A 22,867-nucleotide genomic window follows, 5' to 3' on the forward strand; every position below is an offset into this window, starting at 1 on the left:
TCGTCCGCTTCAATCAGCGTCACAATTGCATCAATAATTGAAACCGCAACAAAACTGGATTTTCAACCACTAAAATGCAATCAACCAGCAAACCGAATTAACGGTTTCGATACAGTTTTCTGCATTTTACAAAATATTATAACGGGGCAGAGGTCCGGTGAGGACTAATTTACCAAACATTTTCATCCGAAGATTGGTACATTCTATCATGTGGAATTTGAGAAATGGAAACTACTTAAATATTTTAGCGATTTTGTATGTTTTATTATATTTACTATAACTGTTATTGTAATTGTTTTTCACATTGTATTTTTCTTGTATTGTGAATAAATTGAATTGAAAAATCCCATCCAATTAATTCACGTTAAAAACATAAACAAGTCTACGCAATGACTTGTAGAATAATTCAATTCAAACAATAAAAACTAATCTATTGTGAGGTCCACGTTATAATGGCATTGGAGAAAGATAGGAGAACGGCTTTGCCGATCCTCTGCCTTGCCAGTGGATAGAGGATAGCTAAAACCGATATATCTGATGTTAAGGTGCGTACAGATTTACGCGCCGCGAACACGAGCAATTCACTTTTAATCAGCTGATGCCAAGCGTTTTATATCTGTATCTTACCGTTTATGTACAAATAATACAGATATAATCAGCTGATGAAAATTGAATTGCTCATGTTCGCGGCACGTAAATCTGTACGCATCTTTATATTATCTGTTCATTCCTGTTTAAAATAATCAATATTTTACTCCTCAAGAAAATATTATGATTGAATAATAAATTTTAATGAATGAGATTTAATATTTTGTTGATAAATTATCTTTGTACATTGTTGAAAAACGATCTGACAACGTTGCGGAACTAGAAAAGGATAGCGCTATCTGCTTTGTCGATTGATAGACACAGATAGCAACACTAATGCTTATCAGTTAGTGTCATTATAACGTGGACATCACTGTAGTAGAATGATTCCAACAAAAGGACGAATTTAGGTTATCCCAAGCAGAAAATAATCGAGAACTATAACTGCTTATTACCGAAAACTTGTTTGTCGCTGAAAATGTTCAGTTCTCAACTGTAAAATAGCTCATGTCAGCAAACTGTCTTGCGTAATCTATGGAATCTACAAATTGCTCAGAATTAGAAAATCTTAAAATAAATCTGCTGTTATTAGCAATTTAAAAGCAAGGAATATAGGTCAAAAAATACAATAAAACAATACAGAATTTAAAGATTATATTTCCATCTAGCTGTTTACCCTGCTGTCAATATTTGCAGTACCGTAGCAGAAGTCTTCGGGGTGAATTACAGCATTTAATTTGGATTTTCGTTTAATAATAATGATTATATGATAGACATTTTTGTAGTATGTACAATAGCTTGTAGAGTAAAGTAACTTGTATGACTTTTTTATAAATAATGCCAGAGAAAACTACTACAGCATAATAGTATTCTATCGTATTCCGTGCTAATGCTTTGAAGCTGTAATTTGAGGGAATAGGGCGTCTCCGAAGGGAGAAGCGTTTTATAACTTTTTTTTGATAACCGTTCGCTTGGAGGGCCATGTGACTAGATTAATTTTCGAAAATGAGATGATTTCTAGCCATGATATGCGACTGCTGCTCTTTGTAAGTCATTTTACACCGCCATATAGTAAGTAGCATAATGTCAAGATTTTCGGAAAAGACGTATTTTGAAAGAATTAACCAACATATCCATCTCCTAATGTTAATAAATCTATCCATTTTAAAACGGCTACGCTAGGCCGGTAGATTGATTAACATTAGGAGATACGTCGGCTATGTCTTTCAAGCTACGCTACGGCGGTGTGAAATTACCTTTATAGAGATACACTGAATGTATTGTTGGAGAAAACCCATAATAATTTAAAATTAATAAATGTTGAAGCTATCTGAGTTGGTTTGAAAGATTAAATTTCTCATCCGATTCCAGTAAGATAAATTTAAATAGATCAAATTGCATTACATTTTGAAAATTGAACACATTTTCATCTTATCATGGCTGGCACTTTCAGATGATTGAGTACAATAATAATGATACTGTAGAAAGTAAAGATCATGACTGTATAATAAAACTGAATCATGACTGTATAATAAAACTGAATCATGACTGTAATAATAAAAAAATTGTAATGCTTATTGTCTTGGCATTCCATCAGTAACAATATTAAACTTCAAACTAATTGGAACATAGAATTTGAAAATATTATTTAAATTTCTTGTTCGGTTCAGTTTTCCAGAGTAATTGTGAGTTATAATCTGTAATCTGTAAATAATAATGTGTAAAAGTTATCACCTCAGTTTCATGTGCGTACAATGATAGGAAGTTCATTCGTTTTCTACTAATTACGATATAATTGAAGGATAAAAGAGGCATGAAACTATAAACTATTAAGCAATCGACTGATATAATCAACAGAAAATCAGCAAGCCGAAAAAATGGAGGATAACTTGAGAGCTGAAAATATCAGAGATGTTCGGTTGAAAAAGTTTTGAACCAATTTTAATTTCATCAGCTTCGCAATCAACAAACACTACAATAATTTTATACTGCGTTATGCAAATTTCAATTCAGAACTTTGAAGAATTGATGACGATAGCAGAACAAAGTTACCGATCCTCTGTCTTGTCAATGCCTTCTATAGACGGTAGCTGATACAGGTTTATTGATTTAATATTAACTGGTCATTCTCATTTAAAATAATCAAATTATAATTGAATAGACTTAAAACGTTGTCAAAAATCTACTTTAATTAAATAAAAATCAATATTTTACAGGAGCATGCTTTCGCGTGTTAATTTTTATTTAATTAAAGTGGATTTTTGACAACGATTTAAGTCTATTCAATTATGGAAAAGTTCCACAACATCAACATTCACGCTACAAACTTAATCAAATTATATTTTATTAAGCAAGAAATTATAATTTTCAAAAATTTCATAATGAATTTTAGTGATTAAGATGAAATATTTTGTTGATTAATTATTAATTCTACATAGTTAAAAGACGATCTGTCAACAGAGCAAAGCAAGAAAGAGATAGCACTATGTGCTTTGTTGAATGATAGACAAGGATAGCAATACCATTGCTAATAAAACACTGTCATTATAACGTGGACCTCACTATAGAATATCTACTGGAATCGTGAATCCAGGCATAAGATAAGGTAAAGCATCTAGAAGATTTAACTCATCACAAACTCTATGAAATGATCAAATTGTAATTCACAGTTTAGTAAGAATTGCTAGTTCAAATGCCAACCATAATATGGCGTTATAATATTTCTAAAAATGGAAGATTTATTACAAATTGCAGTTGATCAACTGCTGGAATATTATCATAATTAAAATTTACAATGTAAGCAAAACTATAACTAAGGACTTCTGCTACTGCAAATATTGACAGAAGAACTAAATAGTAGAAGGAAATTAGTCGAGTGAAACTGTCAAAAAAACTGTGCCCAGACCGGGAATCAAACCCGGTGCTTATTTTTTCAAACTCCTGTAGCCTCAGATATTGCTACTACAAAAATTGACAAAAGAACTAAATTGCAGAAGGAAATTCGTTGAGTGAAATGGTCCAAAAAAACTGTGCCCAGACCGGGAATCGAACCCGGTACCTATTTTTTCAAACTCCTGTAGCCTTAGATATTGCTACTGCAAAAATTGACAGAAGAACTAAATAGCAGAAGGAAATTAGTCGAGTGAAACTGTCCAAAAAACTGTGTCCAGACCGGGAATCGAACCCGGTACCTATTTTTTCAAACTCCTGTAGCTTTAGATATAATTGCTACTGCAAATATTGAAAGAAGAACTAAATAGCAGGAGGAAATTCCCCGATTGAAACTGTCTAAAAAATTGTGCCCAGATCGGGAATTGAAACCGGTACCTGTTTTTTAAAAGCCATGCAGCCACTAGTCACATATTATTTATTTGATTGCTGATATTGAAATTAAAATAATTGAATATCCAAGTTAACTTAACCCTAGTGAGAGTGTAAATATTTGATGAACGCCTTTTATATTCGATTGAAACGAAACCTACCATTATGCAAACAAAGTGGCAAGAATGTGAACGTCAAGCATATGGCTATCATTAATATTAATTGGCTGTCTTAATGCGGAATAGCTGTTCGAGTGGTGATAATATGTTAATGGCCTTAGATAGAAGTTACCTGACGAACATAACTATCGGTTTCGTTCTCCAATAAATAAACTAAAACCAAAATGATCATTTCATTGGTCTAGTATTGTTATGGATAAAGTTGCCCTGTTGTGTCCAAGTGAGATGTGATAATAGTGAATCAAAAGTTGATGAATGACAACATTAAACATTTTAGAACAACATTTTGTGATTTTAGTGAATCAATAGAATAGAATGATTTTTATATTTGTTGACGTGGCGAAGTTAGGACAATAATGTCCACTCAATATATGATGAATGTTACATTACAGGTCAGTTTAGCTTTGAATTTGTTATCCAAGCAACAGAAAATATTCTGATATTTGAACACAAGAGAACACTTCATTCAATTTCTCACTCATAATAATTTAATTGACTACCTGTACGTAGAGGGATATATTTATATTTACTGCTCAATTTTTCAGTTACGAGGAATTGCAGACGTAATTTAAATCAAGTCATACAGTATTTTATTTACAAAGCTACCTAGAGAGGACTGGGCTGAAGAATGAAATAAAACGAAAATGATTGATCAAAACAGAGTTTTCTGTAGCTACTGCTAAATGTGTATTAACACACGGTTTTGATGTATTTTACACGTCGTGCAGTCAATATTACAATAAAATTACAGACGTAATTGATATCAAGTTATACAGTATTTTATTTACAAAGCTACCTAGAGAGGACTGGGCTGAAGAATGAAATAAAACGAAAATGATTGATCAAAACAGAGTTTTCTGTAGCTACTTCTAAATGTGTATTAACACACGGTTTTGATGTATTTTACACGTCGTGCAGTCAATATTACAATAAAATTACAGACGTAATTGATATCAAGTTATACAGTATTTTATTTACAAAGCTACCTAGAGAGGACTGGGCTGAAGAATGAAATAAAACGAAAATGATTGATCAAAACAGAGTTTTCTTTAGCTACTGCTAAATGTGTATTAACACACGGTTTTGATGTATTTTACACGTCGTGCAGTCAATATTACAATAAAATTACAGACGTAATTGATATCAAGTCATACAGTATTTCATTTACAGAGCTACCAAGAGTGGATTGTGCTGAAGAATGAAATAAAACGGAAAAATGATCCATCAAAACAGAGTTTTCTCTAGCTGGTGCTAACAAGATGTTTACAGTGTTTCATATCCTTGATGGGAGAAATCGGGCATTCTAAAACACTGCAAGAATCACTCAACTATGACTGTCATCTGTTCAAGAGAGAAAATTAGGAGACTAGCAACACTCCAACCTGGAGCAGTCATCAGATGAAAAAGAATTGAATGAAATTCGTGGTGATAGGAAGAGTGAAAGATATTTGTTGATGATAAACGCAGATAGATAAATTTAGTTTATTCGTAGCAATAAATTAACGAAGTTAGTTATTTGTATATGTCTTTTTAACATCAAAATGAACTTTATTCCGAAGTGAAAAGTGCGAATTTAAAGTATTGTACTCACTATAACCTTAGTGTCCGGTTTCCCATTAGGGAACTTTGGACTATATACGGCGAGGTGGAACTACACTTGGGTCTCCCCACCATTCAAAGCCATACGCTAATAATAATAATAATTAACGAAGTAGATCAAATCAAATGGGAATTCAGAAGTGAATTGTAACTTATTTTTTTGATTAATTTTGATGGTTTCTGGACCCATTTCGAGCTGTGATGTATTGAAACACAGTTTTGATGTATTTTACACGACTTGTAGTCTATTATTTCAAGTAAATAAGCAATTTTGTCTACTTGCTGAATTTCGAACGGGAATCGTTTATTTTCAAAAGTCTGTTGAAACACAGTTGAAACTAAACGCTTGCCGTCTGAAAGTACTCCAGTCAGTGAGTGAACAAAATTGCTTTTTTACTTGAAATAATTGCACGTCGTGTAAAATACATCAAAACCGTGTGATTGATTTTGAATTGAAACTTCAGGAGACTCATGGGTTAAAAGCATGAATTAGATCTTAACTGGACTTAATGTATCATTATTATAATAAATGTGACTGTAGTTGTTTAAATTTGGTTCAAACCTATACTCCCTTCACGGCTCTAAGATTAGTAGGCCTAACAATCTAGCAACTGAGAGAACATTTATTTATGTAATCAGCATGCTCAATATTGAGAACAGACAGCAGAGATATAATCAACATAAACATTGTAAAAGCAGCATGGATTAAATTTTTCAACGATTATATCAACAATTCGCAGATTTGTCCTTGAAACTTCGACGGACACTGCATGCAATAAACGAGATATTTTGAATTAAAAAACTGTAGCCAACGAGCAGAAGTTTGAATTAGTTGAAAGCTGTGAATAATATTGTCAAATTCGCCAGTTCGGTGGCCGATAGCCGTTTGCGTGCGGAGCGGCAGCAGATAGCTAATGAAGAATGCACGAGTTGGCAATGCTGGCAACTGAACCCAGGTAGCACACTAGCCCAGTATTCCCACACGTTCAAATCGATGGGCCTTGGCTTATCTAAGCCTCTAAAGCTCAAGCGGCGAATTTAAAAACTTAACAAGAAATATTTATAAAGCTACATTTCAACATTCTACTCGTCTAGTCTCATAGTTACATACGGTACGTATTTTCCCCATAAAATATTGTACCTAACTCAAGAATTGACTTCCAATTACGATCTACTCTTTTATCGACTTTTCACCGGTATGTACAGACTTTTATCAACTACAAAACTAGGCCGCTGAACTATTCGAGAATCTTCAGAAGAGTTGATACTGAGTTTTCAAAGAATGGTTATGAACAGTGATTATCTTGTAATAAAATGTAACAATAGGGAGGCGACACAAATTTTTCTAGTCACTTCAGTAGACTAAGATTGATTCTTTCTAGGATAAATAATTATTTGATCATCTAGAGAAGTTAAAATCTATACAAAGAATAAAAGCTTAGCTAAGGTACGAAAATGTACAGTGTTTTAGATAAAAATAAACCGAATAAAGATGGCATATTGATTTAGGAATACAATATGAACTATATTATACTTCAATGTTGTTTTCCATCACGAACTGCTTATTATTAAATCACTTTTTTCTATTAGAAAAAACGACTAGCAGTCAGATATTTTACAATAAATGAATTAATCACTCACTTTGTTGTCACAACCAAGAAGATGGCGAACCTGCCGAAAGATCTCGTTGTCAAAGTGAGTGATTAATTCATTTATTGTAAAATATCTGACTGCTAGTCGTTTTTTCTAATAGCAAAAAGTGATCTATATTATACCCTTGTATTTGTATACATACATGATTTTTTTATTGAATAAAATGTTCTCTTTTCAAGTGTTATTATATAATGTTCTAGTTTGAATAATAAAGTTTATAATAATATTGCCAAAGATGAAATAAATTGTATAAATGATTCAATGTCCTTTCAGGAAATGTTATCGTTTCAAGTGTTATTATTTGTTCTAGGACGGATTTGAAAAATAAAGTTTATAATAATATTGCCAAAGATGAAATAAATTGAATAAATGGTTCAATGTCTTTTCATGTGTTCACCTACAACCAATTACAGCTCATCAATATTGCTGGTCTGCTTTTCAATTCACGGTCACCATATCATTGCTTAAATTACTTCATGGAATCTTTGATGAAAATAAGACAACGAATTTTTATTTTCGTGAAAAAACCAAGGTGGAATTACTAAGCGATAAGACAATCTTTAACGATGATCACCATGTGTCGTATGAATTAGAATTGGAACCGTTTTGGGCTTAAGCCTGTGATACTTTTCTAGAAATGGTGTTATGTTAAATGATTGATTGAATTGAATAAATCTCCAAATTAGCTTCAGTACTTAAAAATTGGAATTTGGGATGAAAAACAACTTCCACTGTCTACTACTTCTTCAAAGCACGATTCTGCTCCTTAAGGAACGTATTTTTCAAGGGCATCTTAATCAATCAAAACCGAATTCCTAAAATTTGTGCATTAAAGAATGAAGGAATGAATGAAGTTTACATTATAAGAGATTCAAGATTCAGCATTCTAGAAGATTGCAGTGGCTTAAAACAATTGAATCTGTAATAAAGATTGTTAGCATAATAATAATAATCATCTCGCTAGTGCTTTTGAAAAATGAAATATGATGATATAATGTATTTATTGTTTTCAGTTAAAATTGAGGTGTATCAGAAAATAGCTGAGAATCGGCTAGATTCACCTATCCAGAAGAAACTGTTACAACTGATTAATAATAGGCTACAATTCACTAGCATTACTTTGGTGATCCAATTCTTATTACAAAATACTGAGAACATATTTTCAAGTTGGTTGGGAAATGATATCAGGAAATTTTTTTGCTTTTCAAAGTAGCCAAATTTTACTTTAGAAGAGTAATTATGAATAAATATTAAATATAGATAGATAAATAAATGCGTTTTCATTTTGCACTTCAAAATGTGCTGCATTAAAAGTGATGTGGCGATATTGAGGCAATATAAGAGCCCCCTCTCTTCCACTTCACCAACAGCTTTAATGGAAAATGAATTCAAGTCTCTAAACAACGATTAAAAATTTACCTTGATTTTTACAACTTGTAATTAATCAATTACAGTTATATGTTTGGGTGATTCAAATATGCATTTAAACGAACAGAGATCTCAAACAAACTTGCAGATATTGGCTCAATTTTAATTTAGTTATTCAACTACATAATTAATATGTAAGGACTGCTAATACCTACATTAATAGAACTTGAATAAGTGTGACAAACTCTGAAAAAGTAGACTGAAACAGCAATTTATAATTAAGAGATCTATTCTCTTCAATGTCACCAATCGCATTCCTTGGCAAGATTACATAAGAAAATTAAATTCACAGTGGAAAAAATAGTTGGGACCAGACGACAGAACAGGTAATAAGGATATCGGAATGTTGTGTATTAATGGATCATAAGGCAAAGATGCATATGGGTGAAATTTCACACCAAACCACAAGATCAGCAACCAAGATTGATAATATTATGCGACAACACTACAGGGCCCAGATAGCGTCTTATAAACCACATCCCACTTAGGCCTATCACTCTAGCTGTAGCTCTAAACAATAAAAACTTCCCGTAACGACAAGTCTATTCAGGATGACGATAAATCAAACGAATGTTGAATGCTATTGCGATCAAATAATATTCTGCTAAAGAAACACCGTGCACTGTGTCATGTACAAGCTCAATCCGAACGAGTTCAATTGTGCATTTTAATGATCCGAGAAATTTAAAACTGAAATTAATATTGTCGATCAATAAAGATGTTAGATACCGCGGACGGGGTTTCAGTTCAATTTTAATCCACAAGAGAACAGACAATATTGAACATTTAAAGACGGTACTGGTCTACAATAATAATGTTTCAAATGAATATGCATTACATGGAACGTTCTGAATATTCATCACCTAACAGCTCATCAAGTAGGAAAACAAACTCCACATAAACTTTAAACGCGTAACTACAGTTTGTAGGTAAAAAATTATTGAGTCACAAATTTATTTTTACATATAGACAAACCAGGAGGCCTAATTAGTCACTACCAAACTTCAACTGAAAGCTAAAGGGTTCAACGAGATCTTTTCAAATGTTGACCGTATTTGATCGAAATAACGATTTTGCTGCTTGTCTCGAAAATGGGACGTGGGTCGAGAATGGCGCTAAGAGCCATAATATCATTATATGTCGCTTCAATTTGTCAACCAGCGAACAATTTAGCGAGGGCTGTCCCAACCCATTAACGCGAAAGCCTTTCTAAAATTCCACCAACAATTCCCAACATACTCAAGGCACAACAACACGTTAACTTCATAACATACTTATACTGGAAGCTGATCGAAATGAAAAACGGTGTTAATGGTGAATTTTCACTATTTAAAATATGATAAAAAAATAACATTCAATAAAACTAATATAACAATATTCAAAACTCATTGCTATTTTTTTGGTTATTGTTGAATAAGTAGGATGAAGTTTTCACCAATACGATACCGGCATTTCATTTTTTGAAATTCTATAAAGTTATTAATACTAATATTTTTTTCAATTTGAAATACCGGTAAATGATTTTATGAGAGTTCAAAGTATAATAGATTATATAATATGTTGAACACCATAAAAATAATGCTTCGCTCAATAGAATTTGGAATATAGAGTAATTTGTCGATATATTTTTGTATAAACCATAATTTGAAGAAAAATCAATAATCCAAAGTCCAAACATGAAACAAATAGAAATTTAGATGAACTCCACTAGTTCTGTAATGTCCTTTCTTAGGACTTCTTAGTACACACAATATACATTGTGTGTTTCCACCCCTGAAGCCCCATGGAAGCGCAACCCCCACCCACCCCTAAATTCCCCGACCCCATAAATTGGCTACCCAAAAAAGTGGCGTCAGTAATCATTTTAAACACTGCTGAACGTTTTTTGACCCCTCCTCTCAAATTTGGTTCTGACCTCCTCCCCATTTAAGAATTTCAAGGACGTGTTCTGCTTCCAAACCCCCCCCCGTGGGACATACCTGACATACTTTTCTATTTCAACAGCTGTACCTTATAATATGATATATATGAAGAATTTAGACATAGACATTAGACAAAGACATTTAGACATTCATATTTGCAAGCTTGATTCAGTTATAACTCAATAAAAAAAAACTGATTACGCCATCGATGGAAAACTTCAATTTTCTTTGACATTTAGACATTCATATTTGCATGCTTGATTCAGTTATAACTCAATAAAAAAACTGATTACGCCATCGATGGAAAACAAACTTCAATTTTCTTTACTGACAAAAACTAATTTAATTGAGACATTTGATACAGCTACTAATCCAAGTAACCATGAAACAATGCAGATTTAGCAGGAAATGTAGGTCACCACTCAATAGTCAATATTAACAGTTCATAGAGTAACAATCACAACCAACAGTTTATGTCAGTGTCTTCAAAAAAATTGTTATTTTAGACGTCACAATTCGATTTCTCAACACTGACCAAGTTCAGTTTGCAAATTATAGCACTAGTAACATGACATCCTATTCAATACAGCATAAACGGACAAATTTTCATTTCACTTCAAAGAATTTCATCTTTTACTAGAAAGATACTCAAGTTTTCTTATTAATTGATAAAAATTGTCTCGACGACACTTTCCACTTGAATACAAGACTCGTGAAAAATATCAATAGTTTTTTCAATAGCTCTATCATACACACGTTTTCGCACAAAATAAACACTTGTGGTTAGTGAGGATTTCGTCTACATACATTTTATCAGAGCTCAAAATATATCACTCTCTGCATAGTAGTACATAACTTACTGTCATAATTGGCTATCAATAATATGAAATACACTACTTGAAGAAGGCCATGACAAGTCTTATCAACTCGAAAACGAGAAACGATAACATAAAATGACTGAATTGCCTGATAATGGGAGAATGAAGCAATTGATAAGACTAATTTTGGAAGATAGGCCTCACAAGCTCAGTCATTCACATTATCACCATAAGTGGGAGAGCACTACAACGCTACAAGAGATAACTTTTCTTTAATGGTAGAATATCTCAAAACATAATCTAGATGAGTTACCAATATATGTTGCTGCTATTCTCCTACACTTCTATAATTTCTTCTTCATATACAACGGGGAAAAATTTCTGTCTGATCCTTAAGGACAAATTAATTCTTACTACAGTGAATAATTGAATTATTAGAGGGCTGCATTCTCTGATCGAACTTCTCCTAATGAACAATATTGGTAATAGTTGAATATTCATACATAACAAACTGCCTGTGTAATTATTTATCACAAATATTATAAATCAACGACCCAAATAAGAAATTCTACAACGAAGCACATAATTATAATTAGTAGGTTATTCTATTTGGCAACAGAATATTTCCAATTTCTTGACCAAAGCCCAGGCCATTGAATATTGCAAGAAATGTAGATTACTGCTGTTAAATGACAAGCAACATATTTGGATAAAATTGAGTTGTTTGCAAGTAGGCTACATTTTTATTCAGAGATCCTATAAAATAATGGTATGTCACTAATAAGTAATTCCTTGGGGAATGCAGACATTGGAGAAGAATTATGTTCTCAAATTTATCACAACATAGAATCTCACAGCAAACTGATATTTCACATGCGCTGAATATCCTAGGCTACCTACACATAATACTCAGTCCACATCTAAATCTACTACTTAGTTAAAATCAAACCATTCAATTACTCAGAGCAGAACAGAAGTAACTCAGAGCAGAACCGAAATAAAGAGAAGAATGAAGTACGTGAGTTTCAACTTGTAAATTGATTATTTACGCATTAAACGAATAACATACATTTACCAATTGGTTCTAGCATTTGAAAACGAGAGCAAGAATAATGTAATTTAAAAACTAAGTCTTGCTAGTTGACGTTGACTAATTTATTAGTATACAAAGCGTACTTCGAAATTCACGCATAAGTACTGTTAAGCATAAGAGGACCAATAAAGAATGACCTTTTTATTCATATTGTAGAATCAAATTTTACTAGAACTCAAATGCAGTGTGCATTGTAAAATATTAAAATTTTTCTTCAAAAAGATGAAATAGTTCAGCATGATATACTTAGGCCTACATAGAAAATGGCTAAATATAATCATAATAGTAATTAAAATTCACTAGATTTCATCAAATTTAGCTTATTGAAATTGTTAGATGAAAAATTATTAAAAAAGATTTCGGAATTAAAAATAAAATTTGGATTTTTAAATTAAAAATTGAGTAAATTGATAATGTTTATCAAGCTTAAAACTTTAATTAATATATCAATTCAATTTCTGGAATAAAAAAGGCAGGTTTCTAAGCATTTACTTAAATTTGATTTATTTATGAATTTGCTGTAGTTGATATTCTTTATTTTTATCAGAACATATACTTTTTGTATTTTTACTCTAATTATTTGGACATTGTAAATCAACTTTCATTATGTTAGGATTAATAAAATCCAACAGATTATAGGCTAACTTGAACCTATTTTTTTATGGAATAATATTGAAGATTCAAAATATTCAAGTGACAGCTTGAAGCATAAACCGCACAATGAAAACGTAGTTTCAAAGATACGAGTAACGCCAAAATAAATACAGAGAAGAACATAATAGAAGAAAAATTTTAATAAATTTTACTCGTTTGTTCAAAATTATTTTTACGTTAAAACAATTTCGGTAAGTGTCGTTATGGTCGAAGAATTTTCATTGTCAATTTTCCAATATTATGAATGAAATATGAGTTGAAAACACTTTAACAATTGAAATACATACATAAATATGTAAGAAATTGACTTAAAATACATTTCTGGGTATAAAATCAGTGAATAAAACATAAATATTGTAACTTACATTTTGATTGAACTGCTGTCGTGTGACACTATCACTCCATTTTCTTATTGGTAAATAAACACGCTGTATGTCGCCGATGCCTCTTGGATTGTAGTTGACTGTATAGACTTCTCGATAAACTACAGTGAAATACAGTAGGCCGTGATATTATTGATGCTACATCTTAACGAGTGGTACTTAGATGCAACGAAATTAGAATTGCTCGAAATGAAAACAGACAATTCATCAGTTGATCGAATAGAGTACTTCCAATATTGGAGAAGGATGGCACAACAACAACGTTGTCATCCAACTATACTATAGTGATATCCAGATTCTCTTGCTTTGTAACTTGCAACTGCCTTCTATAAAAGTGAACTGATTCCGGTCTAATGACAGACAAGAACAGTAGACAGCAACACCAATTTTAATCAGGAGCTGACTTTATAACTTTATTTCATCCAACTATACTATAGTGAGGTCCACGTTATAATAACAGTATTTGATCAACTTTGGTTTTGCTATCCTTGTCTATCATTCGACAAAGCCGGTGGTACTATCCTTTTCTAGGTCCACAACGATGTCAATTATGTTTTCGACAGTGTAGAAATATAATTAATTAATACAGAGAATTGACATCGCTATTCTTCTATCTTTATCCACTGCCATTATAACGTGGACCTCACTATAGCGTGGAAAAGGTAGCTTTAAGCTTGAGATGGTTGAATTTGATGCATGTACATTATTGAAATGGGTTAAAATATCCCTCCTCCTTTTATCATTTAATTACATGAAAGCTTTTGGAAAAGCTTCAAAACGGTAAACTTTCACGACGTAGAATTGGTCAACCCACTATGTTCTGTCCAGATGTGATGATGTTCTGAGAAAAGCTCCGATTTATATAGATTCATTTATTTCATTTACAACTTATCAGAATCGTTTTTTATTTAATATCCATAGTTTTTATTACTCTATGATTTCATCTCGATTTAACACATATATTTTAAAATTATTAAAATAATTATTATCATCTCTCACAGCTGTTGAAAAGAGCGGAAGATTCAAATGTTTGACTTCAATCTAAAAACATCAGGGCAAGGTTGCACAGATGCCTCTTGGATTGTAGTTGACTGTATAGACTTCTCGATAAACTACAGTGAAATACAGTAGGCCGTGATATTATTGATGCTACATCTTAACGAGTGGTACTTAGATGCAACGAAATTAGAATTGCTCGAAATGAAAACAGACAATTCATCAGTTGATCGAATAGAGTACTTCCAATATTGGAGAAGGATGGCACAACAACAACGTTGTCATCCAACTATACTATAGTGATATCCAGATTCTCTTGCTTTGTAACTTGCAACTGCCTTCTATAAAAGTGAACTGATTCCGGTCTAATGACAGACAAGAACAGTAGACAGCAACACCAATTTTAATCAGGAGCTGACTTTATAACTTTATTTCATCCAACTATACTATAGTGAGGTCCACGTTATAATAACAGTATTTGATCAACTTTGGTTTTGCTATCCTTGTCTATCATTCGACAAAGCCGGTGGTACTATCCTTTTCTAGGTCCACAACGATGTCAATTATGTTTTCGACAGTGTAGAAATATAATTAATTAATACAGAGAATTGACATCGCTATTCTTCTATCTTTATCCACTGCCATTATAACGTGGACCTCACTATAGCGTGGAAAAGGTAGCTTTAAGCTTGAGATGGTTGAATTTGATGCATGTACATTATTGAAATGGGTTAAAATATCCCTCCTCCTTTTATCATTTAATTACATGAAAGCTTTTGGAAAAGCTTCAAAACGGTAAACTTTCACGACGTAGAATTGGTCAACCCACTATGTTCTGTCCAGATGTGATGATGTTCTGAGAAAAGCTCCGATTTATATAGATTCATTTATTTCATTTACAACTTATCAGAATCGTTTTTTATTTAATATCCATAGTTTTTATTACTCTATGATTTCATCTCGATTTAACACATATATTTTAAAATTATTAAAATAATTATTATCATCTCTCACAGCTGTTGAAAAGAGCGGAAGATTCAAATGTTTGACTTCAATCTAAAAACATCAGGGCAAGGTTGCACAGAAGCCTGTTAAATTTAAATTATGATTAAAAGTGCCTATAGTGAGGTCCACGTTATAATGGCAGTGATTCATGATGGATTGTTGGAGAGTTAAAGCCCTGAAAGAGCAAAACATTAGATAAAAACCTATTATTTTAACAATAATTACACACCTTCAAGAGCGAATATCTCGGGAACTGTTGGGAATATCACAAAATTCCACTGATAAAAAAGTGTAGAGAATTTATCAAGTTTCATTTCTGAATAGTAAATAATGTCGGATAAACGCATTGTTCTCAAGATATGAGCGTGGAAGCAAAACGCTGAAAAATGCAACTTTTAAACCACCCTCATCCCCTTAGCACATGTGAGTTAGGAATGGGGACTTTTAATATGATCGATCTCCTCCTAACTAGTCTCAACAAAGTTGCAAAATCAAACATTTTGTTTAAAACATTCCCTCCTTATTCCTTTGTCAATTGGTCTATTGTTGCAAAAATAGAGATTTCACACTCTACACTAAAGCTGCTGCAAAAGGTATAGGGGAATTTGTTAAAGCGAGAAATTATACATCAAATTGAAGAGAATTTAATGCTCTATAAGCTCATAATCAACATGGATTTTTATCATCGATTTTTGAAAAGTTATGAGCAAAAATAGAAAAAAATTGGTGGCAAACTTTTTTTTTTAAATGTCACGTTCTAGAGCGGATATCTCGAAAACTAGAGGAGATAAATATGGAAAAAGTTTTTAAATGAATATTGTAGGAAATTATGTAAGCTTTAAATTTCACACTCAACACTAAAGCTGCTGCAAAAGGTGTAGGGAAATTCGTGAAATTATACATCAAATTGAAGAGAATTTAATGCTCTATAATCTCATAATCAACATGGATTTTTCTCATTTATTTTTAAAAAGTTGTAAGAGCAAAAATGGTGGCAAACGTGTTTTTTTCAAAAATGTCACACCTTCTAAAGCGAATATCTCGGGAACTGTTGGGAATATCACAAAATTCCACTGATAAAAAAGTGTAGAGAATTTATCAAGTTTCATTTCTGAATAGTAAATAATGTCGGATAAACGCATTGTTCTCAAGATATGAGCGTGGAAGCAAAACGCTGAAAAATGCAACTTTTAAACCACCCTCATCCCCTTAGCACATGTGAGTTAGGAATGGGGACTTTTAATATGATCGATCTCCTCCTAACTAGTCTCAACAAAGTTGCAAAATCAAACATTTTGTTTAAAACATTCCCTCCTTATTCCTTTGTCAATTGGTCTATTGTTGCAAAAATAGAGATTTCACACTCTACACTAAAGCTGCTGCAAAAGGTATAGGGGAATTTGTTAAAGCGAGAAATTATACATCAAATTGAAGAGAATTTAATGCTCTATAAGCTCATAATCAACATGGATTTTTATCATCGATTTTTGAAAAGTTATGAGCAAAAATAGAAAAAAATTGGTGGCAAACTTTTTTTTTTAAATGTCACGTTCTAGAGCGGATATCTCGAAAACTAGAGGAGATAAATATGGAAAAAGTTTTTAAATGAATATTGTAGGAAATTATGTAAGCTTTAAATTTCACACTCAACACTAAAGCTGCTGCAAAAGGTGTAGGGAAATTCGTGAAATTATACATCAAATTGAAGAGAATTTAATGCTCTATAATCTCATAATCAACATGGATTTTTCTCATTTATTTTTAAAAAGTTGTAAGAGCAAAAATGGTGGCAAACGTGTTTTTTTCAAAAATGTCACACCTTCTAAAGCGGATATCTCGAAAACTAGAGGAGATAAATAAAGAAAAAGTTTTGAAATGAATATTGTAGGAAATTATGTAAGCTTTGATTTGTTATATGACAGTCAAGTCCATAGGGTACATAGTTTTTGAGTTTTTTGCGAAAAACCAAAAAAATGGTACCTTAAAACCACCCCACCCTCTTAGCACAGGAGGTGGGGGACTTTTGATATATTTACCTCCTTACTACCCTAAATAGAACTGCGGGGTCAAAAATTGTCTTCCCAACTTTTTCCTCTATAACCTTTCCTTGACTGGACTACAATGAAAGGTGACTGAATTTTGCATAATTTTTTTGTATTTTATCTCAATCAGGTACTCTCCACTTCAACTTTGTTTTCTTCGTAATTTCTTTTAACTTTTTTTAATTTTTTTTAATTTTTCAAATTTCTAATGAAATTAGTAGGTACCGTACCGTACTCTCCTTCTTACTCCGTTAATTGCTTACGCCCAGTCAGTATTACAGTATGGCATTAGGGTATGGGGTGGGGCATTGGACATACATTTAAACAAAATCTCCTTAATTCAAAAACACTTAATTAAAGCAGCACTTGGTCGACCCAGACGTTACCCTACAAATCTCCTTTTTACAGAATTCCCAGTTTTAACAGTTAGGCAACTATTTGTGAAAAACATAATATTATACATAATTAAAAACAGAAATCTATTTACACCTCAAGCTCGAACCTACAATTTTCGAATGCAAGATAATTATCAGATTAACAGAACTGACATGACTGTATGCCGAAGACAATTTCCTTACATCTGCAATAGACTCATCAACCTGCTACCAGAAAACTTAATAGCAAATAGAACAACAAAAGCAAATCCTAAAAAAATAGCAGAGTGGATAAAATCAATAAACACTTCTCAATTCTTACAAACATAATATAATATTAAATATCACCATCATCTCATTTCACTAACTACAGTTCATCAATAATTGTATCAATTCTCAATTATATTTCAGATATATTCCTTCCAACACAATATATATCAACATTGACTTATAACAGCAACCAATCATAAAATTTAATATAGCAGTAACTTACTCCATTTGTATTACACTTCAACTTTTCTCATATTATCAGTATTCTGTACATTTTTATTGTCATACATATTTGTATTAATTTTTCTTCTCTTTCACTTGTGTATTGTACTTTTTATGATTTTTTTGGTACTCGCTGCCAGCACTCAAACCCTTGGTTTTGCAGGCAGCGCCTATTATGTTATTTTGTGTAACAAAGTTTTTATTTATATGAATACTTTGATTGTCTATCTTGCTTAACTTTGTTTTGACATTTATCATTGTTTTGTATTATATTTGAAATGGCAAATAAAATTTGATTTGATTTGATAAACTCCTCTTATTTAATAACTAAATTTTTCTCTTTTTTAATTCTCTATCAATGAAGTATTCTCCACTTGTCTGCACTGTCTGTTTGGACTCAGTTTTGTTTGCGAAGAGTTTCAAAGCACTTCTTTCAGTTTTTTGCAAAATCGACAGTAACTCCATTAACTCTTCGTTGAAATCACTTCCTAATTTTTCCCACTTTTTCAATAACTTTTAAGAACTCTTTTCAAGAACTTTTCGAGAGCTTTTTTCAAGAACAGCTTTTTCAAGAAATAATAAATAGAACGTTTCAAATTTTGTACAGATGTTCAAATGAGGTGTGAAAGTATAATGAATAACTTTGAAATAACACCGGAAAAGATACATCGGTAGTTTTTTCTTCTTCTTAGCGTATTCCAGCAAATTTCAGCGTTTTTTTTCAACTTTTTCAAAAATTTTTATATAAAATATTCGAATTTGATACACATTAGTCGACCGATTAGTGGGAAGACTAGTCGGACAACTAGTTTCAAGTTCTATCTTTTTGATTCTCATCAATTTTTCTGCAAAATCGACCGTAACCACTCCGTTTACCTCCGTAAACAAAGTCGTAGTGCATTCATGTAACGTAGCTCAGGTAGAGCTCCTACACCAGAAACACTAGCTGATATAGATCAGCTGAAATCAACGAATTTTGTAGGAGAACTACCTGTGCTGACGTCACACGAATGCACTACGCCTTTGTTTACGGAAGTATAGTGAGGTGGATAAAGATAGAAGAATAGCGATGCCGATTCTCTGCATTAATTAATTATATTTCTACACTGTCAAAAACATAATTGGCATCGTTGTGGACCTAGAAAAGGACAGGCTTTGTCGAATGACAGAAAAAGTTAGCATAACCAAAGTTGATCAAATACTGTCATTATAACGTGGGCGTTACTATAGTGCCGTAACTCCATAACTCTTCCTTGAAATCCTCTTAAATCACATCCTAATTTTTTCCACTTAACACAGCACAACTGGTCGACCGATTAGTGGGATGACTGGACGGACAGCAAGCCGGCCGATTGGTGGGACAACTAGTCGACCGATTAGTGGGACAACTGGTCGGCCGATTAGTATGACAAGTAGCCGACCGATTAGTGGGACGACTTGTCGGACGATTATTGGGACAAAAAGTCAGTCTAATAGTGGGACAACTAGTCGACCGATTAGTGGGACAACTGGTCGGCCGATTAGTGTGACAACTAGTAGACTGATTAGTGGGATGACTTGTCGGACGATTAGTGGGACAACTAGTCGGTCGATTAGTGTGATGACTAGCCGGACAGCTTGCCGGCCGATTAGTATGACAACTAGTCGACCGATTAGTGGGACAACTAGGCGGCCGATTAGTGGGACAACTAGCCGGTCGATTAGTGGGGTAACTAGTCGACCGATTAGTGGGGTAACTGGTCGGCCGATTAGTGTGACAACTAGTCGACCGATTAGTGGAATGACTTGTTGGACGATTATTGGGACAACTAGTCGGTCGATTAGTGTGGTGACTAGCCGGACAACTAGTCGGCCGTGGGACAACTACTCGGTCGATTGGTGGGACAACTAGTCGGCCGATAATTGATAATTAGTCAATTGACAAGACAGAGTAGGATCGGCAAGGTTTTTCTCCTATCTTTCTCCACTGTCATTATAACGTGGACCTCACTATAGAGAACCAATCAGAGAAGGTTTTTATTGAATAGAATACTTCTCTGATTGGTTCTCTTTAGAATTTAAGGGTTATGTTTTGGTTCAGGGTTAAAATTTAACAGGCTTAGGCCCGCCGCAAAGTAAACCCACGCTAATCCACGAAAAGCAACCCACGCCGTGGCATGTTTTGTAAAGAAACCATTGCTAAGCTTCTCCAGACATCTGTGTAAGGCTGCTAAAGAGAAGTAACACTGAGGAGACAAAACGAAAGTATATCAAATATAATTATCTTAAACAAAACTTTAATAATCGGGTTGAAAATGAATATATAAATAATCAAGTTAGCTATTTCTAAACACCAACCAATGGATTGAGAATAAAATATAGAACTCACTGATTTTTTACAATAAGTAAGAAATTTTACATATTTTCAGTTCATAATGTGATGAAATAAAAATTTGATAATCACTCAGCTTTATACAATGATATTATATTTTTATACACATTCACTTTACTCTTTTTCAATAGATTTATTGTAATTTCACACTGAAATTGACACATTTCTAGAGATAATACAAATGGAATAGAATGACGCAAGTACCAACATCAAACTACTAAAATAATGGATTGAGGATTTGAAGGTTTTGTCGTAATTCTAATTTGGAACGAGAAATTAGGAAAAGCATGCAAATTCGGATTGAAGTTTGATGTACAGATGGAGATAGCAAAACCTGAAACAAAATTAAATTTACCAAAAATCAACGAATTTTGTAGGAGAACTACCTGTGCTGACGTCACACGAATGCACTACGCCTTTGTTTACGGAAGTATAGTGAGGTCCACGTTATAATGGCAGTGGATAAAGATAGAAGAATAGCGATGCCGATTCTCTGCATTAATTAATTATATTTCTACACTGTCAAAAACATAATTGGCATCGTTGTGGACCTAGAAAAGGACAGGCTTTGTCGAATGACAGAAAAAGTTAGCATAACCAAAGTTGATCAAATACTGTCATTATAACGTGGACGTTACTATAGTGCCGTAACTCCATAACTCTTCCTTGAAATCCTCTTAAATCACATCCTAATTTTTTCCACTTAACACAGCACAACTGGTCGACCGATTAGTGGAACAACTAGTCGGCCGATTAGTGAGGCAACTAGTCGACCGATTAGTGGGATGACTGGTCGGACAACTAGTTTCAAGTTCTATCTTTTTGATTCTCATCAATTTTTCTGCAAAATCGACCGTAACCACTCCGTTTACCTCCGTAAACAAAGTCGTAGTGCATTCATGTAACGTCGCTCAGGTAGAGCTCCTACACCAGAAACACTAGCTGATATAGATCAGCTGAAATCAACGAATTTTGTAGGAGAACTACCTGTGCTGACGTCACACGAATGCACTACGCCTTTGTTTACGGAAGTATAGTGAGGTGGATAAAGATAGAAGAATAGCGATGCCGATTCTCTGCATTAATTAATTATATTTCTACACTGTCAAAAACATAATTGGCATCGTTGTGGACCTAGAAAAGGACAGGCTTTGTCGAATGACAGAAAAAGTTAGCATAACCAAAGTTGATCAAATACTGTCATTATAACGTGGGCGTTACTATAGTGCCGTAACTCCATAACTCTTCCTTGAAATCCTCTTAAATCACATCCTAATTTTTTCCACTTAACACAGCACAACTGGTCGACCGATTAGTGGGATGACTGGACGGACAGCAAGCCGGCCGATTGGTGGGACAACTAGTCGACCGATTAGTGGGACAACTGGTCGGCCGATTAGTATGACAAGTAGCCGACCGATTAGTGGGACGACTTGTCGGACGATTATTGGGACAAAAAGTCAGTCTAATAGTGGGACAACTAGTCGACCGATTAGTGGGACAACTGGTCGGCCGATTAGTGTGACAACTAGTAGACTGATTAGTGGGATGACTTGTCGGACGATTAGTGGGACAACTAGTCGGTCGATTAGTGTGATGACTAGCCGGACAGCTTGCCGGCCGATTAGTATGACAACTAGTCGACCGATTAGTGGAATGACTTGTTGGACGATTAGTGGGACAACTAGTCGGTCGATTAGTGTGGTGACTAGCCGGACAACTAGGCGGCCGATTAGTGGGACAACTAGCCGGTCGATTAGTGGGGTAACTAGTCGACCGATTAGTGGGGTAACTGGTCGGCCGATTAGTGTGACAACTAGTCGACCGATTAGTGGAATGACTTGTTGGACGATTATTGGGACAACTAGTCGGTCGATTAGTGTGGTGACTAGCCGGACAACTAGTCGGCCGTGGGACAACTACTCGGTCGATTGGTGGGACAACTAGTC

The 22,867-nt window shown here is 33.5% G+C and overlaps 1 protein-coding gene across 1 annotated transcript in view; it reads right to left on the reverse strand.

Annotated features, from left to right (window-relative positions):
• LOC111045403 overlaps positions 1–13,672 on the reverse strand; it is a 53,301-nt gene extending 39,629 nt beyond the window's left edge. The window contains exon 1 of the mRNA XM_039420638.1: positions 13,621–13,672. The gene's annotated coding sequence lies outside the window, so the exon portion shown is untranslated. The remainder of the gene's footprint in view (positions 1–13,620) is intronic.
• Positions 13,673–22,867: the final 9,195 nt, after the last annotated feature.

This window comes from Nilaparvata lugens, chromosome 2 (assembly GCF_014356525.2).
Source record: "Nilaparvata lugens isolate BPH chromosome 2, ASM1435652v1, whole genome shotgun sequence".
NCBI classification, from domain to species: Eukaryota; Metazoa; Arthropoda; class Insecta; order Hemiptera; family Delphacidae; genus Nilaparvata; species Nilaparvata lugens.